The sequence below is a fragment of the Rhipicephalus microplus genome, chromosome 3 (genome assembly GCF_043290135.1).
Source record: "Rhipicephalus microplus isolate Deutch F79 chromosome 3, USDA_Rmic, whole genome shotgun sequence".
NCBI lineage: Eukaryota > Metazoa > Arthropoda > Arachnida > Ixodida > Ixodidae > Rhipicephalus > Rhipicephalus microplus.
Window position 1 is genome coordinate 203,489,364 of NC_134702.1, and position 11,384 is coordinate 203,500,747.

Genomic DNA, 11,384 nt, shown 5'->3' on the forward strand with positions numbered 1-11,384 from the left:
ACTTTACGTAGCAGTGTGGCTAGTTGTGATGATGTCGAGCACCAAAACAAAACAAAAAGCTAGCTTCCGCCTCACCTTCTCAATCACCTGCTCATGCCTTCCAGTCACTATCATTCAGCGTACCTGTGAAGCCAGCTAGTGGACTCTAGAACAGGGTATGCGCACGCGAACGCAAGATATACGCTTAGGACAGGCCAGAGAAATCGTTTGATTTCGAATTGCTACGACAGCTGTGACAGGTGCAGCATACAGCAGACGATTGAAGAAGCGATCAGCATACAGCAGACGATTGAAGAAGCGATGTGTGGACAAGAATACATCGCAAAAACCTATGCACGCATAAACCACCTCGTGGCGCTGCTTGTACTATGCTATGATGCCAGGGTACAGTAGAATCAAAACTAGCTTTTAAAGGCCTGCTGTAATTAATTTTCCGGGGCGCACTCATGCTTACCGGTACATTTCCTACGCTCTTGGGGTGTTGGCCTGTCATTTGAGACATAAAACAATAGACAAAAAATTTCGTGTCAGTACCCCTTTAAAAAAATAGCATCATCAGCTTTTCACCAATCCCTTCATTGTTTATAACCCTAATCATTAACAAAAGAAGGAGAGTTGAAGGGCTAGTTTTTTTAACGGATAGTATAGGGGAGATTTTTCGTAGTAGTTACAGTTAGGTGTGACAATAAAAGTGGACAAAAAGGCAAGTTGCTGTCTATAGCAACCGAGCCTGCACCCTTCGAATAAGGCACCTGATGTTGTGCCATTTGAGCTAAGGCAGTTGCCCGTCGGGTCATTCACTTTATCAGGTGTATCTCTGCATGTAAACCTGGGATTTCTTGTCAATGCTGCTCGTACCGCGATGGCGACGGCGTGGTTTACAAGCACAGATACATCAATAAAGAGGACAGAAAAGACGGTATTATGATTTGGTCGACCTAACTGACATTAGGTTGACATAATTTCGATAGAATCGCTATATGATGCGATGAATGATTTATAATTGTACGCTTGTCCAAATTTGCAGTAATGTTAGTCTCATTAATATGTACTTAAATTTCAATCCGAATCCTCCAGACATTCCATTTCGGCTTCATGTAGAAGCTTGTGGATCTCAAAAAGCACCTGCGAGCGCTTTCTCTTTGGTAATGCCTTGAGTTTGACAGCTACAAGGCTTCCAGCTATGTCACACTCGTCGGGCTGCAGTGCTTCTTTTTTCTTTGCGATCGCTTGAATTGAGGTGGAGCAGCTGCCAAGAAGGTCTTTAATGCTCGCATCTACGTCCTCACTACGTGTTTTTCTCTTCCTGCAAAAAAAATTTACACTTACCGCTAAGTGCCATCAAAATGTGTGGAGGGTGTAATTACCGAGATGGTGTAAAACCTGTGGGTTTCCCGGTGGGCCTGCAGAAAAAACAGAAACAAAGCACAGATTATAAAAGCTGTCGTGAAGTTCATATGCAAGTCTTGGCAGCTTAGTTTCACATGTTGGCACAGAGAGTGATGCTAAGGAAAGGGAAAGAAACTGATTATTGCCAAGTGAGCGATTATGCCTGTAGAGTATAAGAGTACTAGCAACACAACATTAACAAAAACAGACAATTAAGTTGAATTGCGTGATGCAACCATACATTTACAGCAATACTACAAGCATGTGATTGCCAACCTGCAATAGGCAGTGCAAGCAGAGCATAGATGACACCTGTCCTACGCAAAAAATTCGAGGCTGCTCATGCAGAATGACTAAAAACATATGTCCAAGCTGCTATTCATTTGTACAATCAAAAAAAAAAGAATTAAAATGTGTGCTGCCAGTGTATTGTCATCATTTTTTGTATGTAATCTATCTCTTCTGACATCACAAATTTGTGCTCGCTCAAGCATGGTACCTCTAGCTTGAACAAAGCCTAGCAGATTTAATATTCAAAGTCCACATAGGCATTCTTACATTGAAGGCGTGGTTGGTGGCACAGCCGAGCAGTTGTTTATTGTCGTAGCCTGCGAAGGCCTGTAAGAACCGTAATAATGATACGTCAGTGACATCTCGCATACTGCATGAAGTCAAACATGAACTAGTACAACATGAAATTGTAATTATTAGAAAAAAACAAACATTGCTAAATTTGCAGTGTATAAAAGAAACAGACACTTATCTAGCCCATGTGATTAGATATTCATGAAAATCAACACACCGCTAGTCATACAGTGACATATTCGAGCATCATTTTCATGAATTAAGAAAAAGTAGACGTATCACTTGCATTTATATCTTACAAAATACATGGTACGTCACACAGCCTAGTCACGCTACACTGTGGCTTTGAACATTCGCTTAGCTGCATGTAGGCTGATGCTCTTATGTGCACCACAATTACTGTCCAAGATTACAGTGTGTTGTTATTATTTCTTCCCACTATATTCTGAGCTGCTTACAAGGTAAAAGGAGTTAACACTGTAAATAGTCGCTGTGTTTGCGCCTACTAGTGGAACACGTCAGTTATAGTGTATGCGGCAAAGATGTATAGATATGCAGGCAACTGCACAGCACAAACCCGAATTTCATTATTGCATTCACGTTCTACTGCTTCCAGCATGCATTTTGCATACAGCTCCCCGTTACCACTGAATGAGACATTCTCATAAACGCGGCACATTGTTTTCCATGTTACCATTCCACGATTAGATACTGACTGGTAGGCTTTCAGTTGTACTAAAGAAAACAGGTACCAAAAGACTTCCTTGGCAGTCCCTATAAAAGAGTTCTAGCGCATCTATTTGACGTAAAAGAACATGCTTATAAACTACTCAATGCTCCTCTCAGCATGTGGACCAAATATAGCACTTAAAACAGCAAGGATTCACAATTATGAGCAAAAGACAGCCACGATTTGCTTGCTGTGCCGTTATCAAACTATGTTAGATGTACAACTGTCACAGGCAGATTTTTGAATGCTTGTTTTGATTGGATATATAAAAACAGATAAAACTTTTGAAATGTGGCTTACCCTTCAGGGCATTCTTCTTCAAGGCACATCTCTCTAATAAAAAAGAAGTAAAAGAATCAGTATGTACCACTAGTGAAAAAGCATCTGCGCGTGTTGCTTGTTATTTTTTTTGCATACAGTGTGGGAGTATGCAGATACTGTTTTTACGAATAAATATTCCAGATTTCTTCACGTCATTCTTTGAAATTTATGAAATGTCACATTGATGTCCAAATATCGCAGCCTACTCAAGAAGACAGCCGGCACTACGTAGTTGTTCACATTCACCTGTTGAACAATTATTGTTCCTTAAAACTTCAGACAAGTTCCATAAAAGCTATCCTGCGTTTAGGTTAGCAGCTCAAAAACTTCACTTGTGAGCTGTGCCAACAGCACACAGGTTATAAGACAGAGAAAGCAGTTCTATTCCAATGTGCTTGGATTAGTTGAGAACTGCTTTTGAACACTGAAAATATAAAAAGCAACTCACGGAGAAGCATAACAGAAGGATTCTTCACCCTCATTGGCACTGGCATAGCTGCATGTTCAGAGCCAAAAGTTAGCATATTTATAGCAACATAAGCCTGGAGACCAAACTTGGCCCACCAAGAAAACAACTTGAGGCACTTACATTCCGTTTAAAATGCCTTGTGGCGATTTTGGAGCGTCTTGACTGCTGCAAAGTAAAGAATGAAGTGTTGCAATGTTGCTTGGCCTGCTGCTGCTAGAGTAGCATGTAAGCTTACACCCATGCACACAACCCACAATGTCTCTTGCAGACACATAAATGTAAAGACTGTCTCATTATGCAAGAATAGGATATGTATTCATGGTAACAAGAAAGAGTGGATGAAGTTTATATTTACCAATCTTCAGATGCCTGTGGCATGTTGGTTACAGGCCTGAAAATGAGCATTTGCTGCATCAGAATTGGCACACATGATGAATTATAACATTTTTTGTTTAATATAATTTATTTTCATTTCATAATAATGATCATAACACGAGTAATATAAACAGTGTAGTTGGTACATGGGCGACACAGGCCAGTTCTTAAAAGAAGACATTTGCAATGCTGTACTGACATATTTTAGAGTGAAGTAAGCTGTCTATTTATTGGCAGTAAAGCAGATGTGATTTATTTGCATCCCTGTAGAGCTCCACAAAGGGACAGAAAAACACTTGGGATCCTGTCCTGAACAGCCAGCTGTTACTTCAAAGCAAGCGATCACTCCAAGGTGGGGGGGAGGCGCACCCTCCTTCATGTATCTAATATGTGTGCTCGCAACACTCATTCACAATTATGAAATGAGATGTGCTGTGTCTCGCGACAGTTGGCGTGCCCTCGCCGCCATTGTAGGCCTCACACATGACCCTACAGTATGAACCGATCTGTAGCACGAATTCATTGCAAAAAGTGGAATCGATAAATCAACGTACAACGCTTAATTTACGTAGAAGCACTTTTCATGGCCTGCGGTGTTTGAAACAGCATTCGCACGAACGGCGGGGAAAAAAACGCTCCGCTATGAGTTGTAAATAGTTTTTTAGCAGCACTTCTCGTGTCATTTCTCGTTCGTGTCTTCGTCCTAACGCTGCCCCATTCAATTCATTATCAACTAGGCCACCTTTCCTTATTCTGTAAATAGTTTTCTTTGAGCGACAGCTCGGGAACGTGCACGTCGACCCGGAGGGTCAGTCAGTATTCAGGAGTCTCGCAGCAAAATCAAGATAGTCGGCAGGCATGAAACAGGTATCCTGCGTGCGCTGCAATATGAAACGGCACGTCATTGATCACTTACTTTTCCGCATAGTGAGGTGTCTGCCTCAGCATGCCATCAATAATTGCGAACAGGAGCCACTTAATTTTGCCATGAATGCCTGGCGCGCCGCTCCGAGTGTTCGCCTCAATTCCCGACACGAGCTTCATCCACCGGTCCCTAATATTTTTAAATTTCAGCATGGCCTGTGTTCCTGCACAAGTGAGTGAATAAAACATACAATTCATTCGCGCTCAACATGCAATGAGCCACGCAATCGCCACTTACCTGTCAATCCAAACATAGATCCTATATTATCCCATCTGTTCATTTTTGCTTGCTTATCTTTATAATCGGGCATCGTTTTGTCGTATGAAAAGGGGTAAAGTCTGATCTCCTCTAAAAAGCGTTCGGTGTCCATGGTGCCGTTGTCAGCGTGCTTCAGAGAACGACGGCGCGAGAAAAATGACAGCCGGAAAAAAAATAAAACAAGCTCCGTGCGTTGCTATGGCGACTACCACGCACGTCGCTGATTGGAGCTTTGCTTGGGCGGCGGCGGCAGAAATAGCGCAAGGAGCGATTGAGTCGGCGGCAGAAATTCCTCGACGCTCGGCGGGAGAAAGAGATAAAAGCGGCGCCTCGCGAGCGGCGCGCGGCGCGCGGCAGAGCGCGGCGCCGCCAGTGTGTTCGTGCCTTAACCCGCCGTGCGCCCGCCATCTCGGAGGCCACGAAGACGTAGCGATAGTACTTACATTTATTGCTAGGTGGCGTGAACCGCCACCTGATCTAAAGGGCACAGTTGGATACACCCATACATCCAATATATGATGAAAAGTTTCAAGGCGGCGGTACTTGGAGTGCTCACCAGATGGACGGACGGATGGACAGACAGACGGACATGCGGATAGACGAACGGACAGAAGTACGGACAAACAGACAGAGAGACGCAGGAACGGACATACATGCATACATGCATACATACATACATACATACATACATACATACATACATACATACATACATACATACATACATTTATACATACATACATACATACATACATGCATACATACATACATACATACATACATACATACATACATACATACATACATACATACATACATACATACATACATACATACATACATACATACATACATACATACATACATACTGTAACGGGGTTCATTTGCAGAGCAGAACGCAGAAGGCGAAGCAGTCAGCAGCGTCGGGCCAAGCGCAGCAAGCACGAGCTTATGCTGATGGCGATGGCCCTGAGGCACCAATAAATGCCGCTGAGGCCCCTCTTCCTCACTACAATTGTTCTCTGCAGAAAAAGGCATCATTCTGGCGCATTAGGGAGAAGAAACGACTAATGGGTCATAGTATGGTTTGAGGCGAGAGACGTGGACAGTGTCACGGCCGCGGTAGCGTAGATCTGTGGTTGGGATGATGGACTCCACAATTTAGTTGACGAGTGACGTTTGCTCTACAACGCAGTATGGCCCGAGGTATTTGGGAAGAAGTTTTGCGGAGCGGCCAGTTGCGGTAGCAGGTGCCCGAAGCCATACCAATGAACCAGGTGGAAAGTTTGAAGCCGAACGGACCCCAGGCTGGCGGGAATGCTGCTGCCACTGATTCTTGGTGGAAAAAGCGCGGGCAAGCTGGCGGCATTCTTCAGCATGTCGGGCAGCTTCGGACAGAGTTGTACCTTTGGACTCATCAGGTTTATATGGAAGAGTGGCGTCTATTGTATTTGAAGGTTCTCGTCCGTATATAACAAAGTACGGTGAAAAGCCAGTAGTATATAGCTTGTACGGCAGTATTATGCGCGTAGGTGACGAACAGGAGAACTTAGTCCCAATTTGAATGATCAGAGGCGACATAAACCGACAGCATATTGCCAAGAGTACAGTTGAAGCACTCCGTCATGCCATTCGTTTGAGGGTGGTACGCTGTACTTGTGCGGCGCACGATTTGGCGTTCGTTTAGTAACGCCTCCAAGGAATCAGAAGGGAAGCTACGGCCTCTGTCACTTTAGAGCTCGCTAGGGGCACCATGACGCAGAACGAAACGTTGCAACAGAAACGTTCTAACGTTACGGGCTGTGGCTGTCGGCAGCGCGGCTGTTTCAGCATACCATGTCAGATGGTCTATCGCAACAATAATCCAGCGATTACACTCTAGAGATGGTGGTAGTGGTCCGTAAACGTCAATGCCGACGCGATCAAAAGGTCGACTAGGACAAGAAAGAGGTTGTGACAGGTAGAGTTGCCAGGGAGGTAAATTTCGTCGTTCGCGTATGAGCGAATTAATTTCCGAACGTAGTTATACATGCCACGCCAATAAAATCTGAGTCAAAGCCTAGCGTATGTCTTGAAGAGGCCTGCGTCGGCGCACTGTGGGTCAGCGTGAAAAGCTTTGCAGATAACAGCTCAAAGATCATGGGGTATTACAGGGAGACACTTGTGACCGTAAGAAAGGTAGTTGCATCGAAAAAAAGATCATTCCTTAGGCAAAAGTTGCTAGCCTGGCGGCGGAGAGAGCGAGACGACGAAGAGTGAGAGGATCAGAAAGAACGCTTGTGAGCCCACTGATCCAGAGATTCTTTCATTGTTCCACCATTATGTTGCGTAAGGCCGATGACGCAAGTGCAGGCTCGAGGGACGAGAGGCAAACACCTTCATCTGATATGGGTGAGCAAGAAAGGGCGTCGGCGTCCGTGTGCTTATGACCGGACCTGTAAATAACGCGGATGTCGTACTCCTGAAGTTTGAGCGCCCAGTGAGTAAGCCGTCTGGAAGGGTCTTCAAGTGTGGACAGCTTACAAAGGGCGTGGTCGTCAGTGACAACGTCGAATGCTTGACCGTACAGGTAGGCGCGAAATTTTACAAGGGCCCGAATAATAGCTAAACTTTATTTCTCGGTCACAGAGTAGTTAGCCTCGGCTTTCGTCTGAGTTCGGCTTGCGTAGGCGACGAGAAATTAACCAAACCATGCCTTTCGCTGCGAAAGGACAGCGCCAAGCTAAACACCAGTGGAATCAGTATGAACCTCCGTGGGAGCGGCAGTATCGTAGTGGCAGAGGATGCATGGTGAAGTTAGCAGACGGCGTAATTTGGTGAACGCATCGTCGCATGCTGGTGAACAGGCGGAAAGGTCCTTGTCGCCGCTAAGAAGGTCCGTAAGGGGCGCACATATGGAGGCAAAATTTCGAATAAAGCGTCGGAAGTATGACGACAAGCCGTCAAAACTTCCAAATTCCTTTAGGTTCTTTGGCTTGGAAAATCGGCGACTGTTCGAAGCTTGGCGGGGTTGGGAAGTATGCCGTCCCGCGATACGACGTGGCCGAGAATTGTGAGCTGCCGGGCACCAAAACGAAACATCTTGAGGTTGAGTAGAAGGCCGGCGTCGGTGAGGCGTGTGAGGACGTGCTCGAGACGATTTAAATGGGTGTCGAAATTAGTGGAAAAGACAACTACATTAATCGAGGTAGCATAAACATGTGTTCCACTTGAGGCCTCGTAAAATAGTGTCCATCTTTCTTTCAATTGTGGCTGGAGCATTGCAAAGGTCGAAAGGCATAACGGTAAATTCGTATAATCCAACCAATGGGAAAAATGCTGTTTTCGGTGGGTCAGTTGCTTCCATGAAAACGTGCCAGTATCCAGACCAAAAATCCAGCGAAGAGAAGTATTATGCTCCTTGCAAACAGTCAAGGGCGTCGTCCATTAGCGGTAACAGGTAAACGTCAGTACGGGTGATCTCGTTTAGGCATCGGTAGTCGACACAAAACCGAATGAAGCCGTCCTTCTCCTTAACAAGAACGACCGGTGACACCCAGGGCCTGTTAGAAGGCTGTACAATACACCGCTGAAGCATGTCATCAACCTGGTCATCAATAACACGGCGCTCCAACTCTGAGACTTGGTAGGGACGCTGTCGTAGAGGCGTGTGGCTTCCTGTGTCGATCTTGTGAGATATGTTCGATGTGCGACTGAGGCCAGAAGCGTGGCTGTCAAAAGAAGTGCGAAAGTTTTGCAGCAGGTTGACCAACTGGCCTCGTTCTGAAAAAGACGTTGCGACATTGATGGAGCAGTGGAAAGCGTCAAGGAGTGACTGGTCAACCACAGAACCAGAAATGAGTGCGCTGAGGTCCGTAGAAAGTAAACTAAATGGAGCGTCAAAAATGCGACGAGCGTCGATCGGATGCACGTGACCAAGACATTCACCATGGAATAAAGGTAAAGGCCCTTCCAGCGTGTTTTACCCGACCGTCTTCGTGACGCCATGGGGGAGAGTAAGGAGAGAAAAGGGCAGTGGAGAACATTTGCGTCGAATGAACAGGGCAGATGGCGTAAATAGAACGTCACCATCGCAAATCGCGTCACGCGAAACAGTCACCAGGATAGAAGAGCACTGTGGTACGGAGGTGTCGTCAGAAACAGACAGTTTATATTACGGCACAGAGGCTTCGACAGCGTCAACATCAGGAAGTGCAGACAGCTCAAGTTCAGCGTGACAGCAGTCAATGATAGCATTATTATTCACAAGAAAGTTCCAGCCGAGTATCATGTCATGGGAACACGAGGGCAGCACTACAGATTCGACGATATACACAATGCCTTCGATGACGACTCGTGTGGTACAGGCTGCGAGAGGTGTTACACTTTGTGCGTTTGCCGTTCTAAGAGAGAGGCTGGATAATGGCTTCAGAACTTAGCGGAGTTTGTGGCACAGGTGGACGGAATGGACGGATAGAGTGGCTCTGGTGTCGACAAGCGCCATGACGACGATACCATTGACTGACACTTCAATGACGTTAGCTGGACAGGGGCGAAGACTTGAGCATGGCGACGGGGACGCAGTTCTTGCCTCGGCAACTGCGGCCATTTTTTCCTGGTTGGTGGGTCCGGAATGGAGACGCATAGGGGAAGGCGAACGTCAACGTGGAGATGGGGAGTGGTGGGTGGGGCCGGGTGGACGATCATAGAGAAAGAAAAAGGAAGGAGGGCTCGAAGGTGCAGAAGAAAACTGAGGGTCAAAAGAGGGCATTCTTCGAACGTTCTGAGCAGCCTGGTGACGACGACAATAACGCGCCACGTGGCCAACACCGCCACAAGCAAAACGTATCAGCCGGTTGTCGTAGGTCCGCTATTGGTCGTAGTAGACGCCGAGTTGCGGCGGGGGGGGGGGGTAGAAAACTGTGGCCGAGGTGTTATCGGCTTAGGCGGTGGTGAATAGGTTGGTGGCGAAAAGGGCGGCGAATACATAGGCACTGGCTGGAACACAGGCGGTCGAAGTAGAGCAACGGCCTCGGCGGTGACTGGCGGCGGTTCACGGGCGGGAGGAAGAACTTATGTGACCTGCTCTTTAATGAAGTCGTGGTGTGTAGACGTCAATCTGCGTGGTTGATCAGGTACACAGGGCATCAAAGAGAGTAGACGAACGACCTTAGCGCGGATGAACTCTTGGATCTTGAAGAGAAGAGAGGCATGGTATTCTCCTAGGCCAAGAGTGGACAGGCTGGACAAAGAGTCGTCCAGCACCGAGGGACGTCGGGTGGAAAGACGTTGCCTACGCAACTCATCAAAACTCTGGCATAACTCGGCCAGTTCTACGGCAGTGTGAGGACTCTTAGAAAGTGACATTTGTAAAGCGTCGTCCTCGATGCCCTTTATGATGTGCTTCATCTTAAGCTCTTCAGACATCGACTCGTTGGCTCGCTTGCAACGGTCCAGAACGTTCTCAATATAGCTTGTGAATTTCTCACCAAGCTGCTGGGACCGAGTATGCAAGCGTTGTTCGGCACAACGTTGGCGTACCCCAGGCCGTCCGAAGACGTCTGTGAGCCTCGTTTAGAAGACCGACCACGTAGAGAGTTCCGCTTCGTGGTTTATGAACCACAGCTTGGCCATGTCCGACAGGTAGAAAGAGACGTAGGCCAACTTGGTGGTGTCATCCCATTTGTTGTGAGGACTCACTCGCTCGTACATAGAAATAGGGGGATCTCGCAGAAGCAGAGAACCGGCGCAGAGGTTCGTGGTGCTGGTGGAGACGTTGGAGCGGCGCTTGTGTCGGTAGACATAATTTGCCGTAAAATGCGATTCCCAAGCTCCGGGGTGAATGAAACGCAGTAGACACCACCACTTGTAACGGGGTTTATTCGCAGAGCAGAACGTCGAAGGCGAAGCAGTCAGCAGTGTCCGGCCAAGCGCAGCAAACACAATCTCATGCTGATGGCGATGCCCCTGAGGCACCAAGAAATGCCGCTGAGGCCCCTCTTCTTCACTATAACACACACACACACACGGACACACACACACACACACATACATACATACATACATACATGCATACATACATACATACATACATACATACATACATACATACATACATACATACATACATACATACATACATACATACATACATACATACATACACACACACACACACACATACATACATACATACATACATACATACATACATACATACATACATACATACATACATACATGCATACATACATACATACATACATACATACATACATACATACATACATACATACATACATACATACATACAACCATACATACATACATACATACATACATACATACATACT

At 46.2% G+C, this 11,384-nt stretch overlaps 1 long non-coding RNA gene across 1 annotated transcript; it reads right to left on the bottom strand.

Annotated features, from left to right (window-relative positions):
- Positions 1-1,383: 1,383 nt before the first annotated feature.
- LOC142803480 (uncharacterized) lies at positions 1,384-3,526 on the bottom strand. Its single transcript, XR_012894138.1, has 4 exons — positions 3,474-3,526; positions 3,005-3,037; positions 1,948-2,007; positions 1,384-1,403 (listed from the first exon to the last, which is right to left on the bottom strand). It is a non-coding gene; the product is annotated as an uncharacterized LOC142803480 (long non-coding RNA).
- Positions 3,527-11,384: the final 7,858 nt, after the last annotated feature.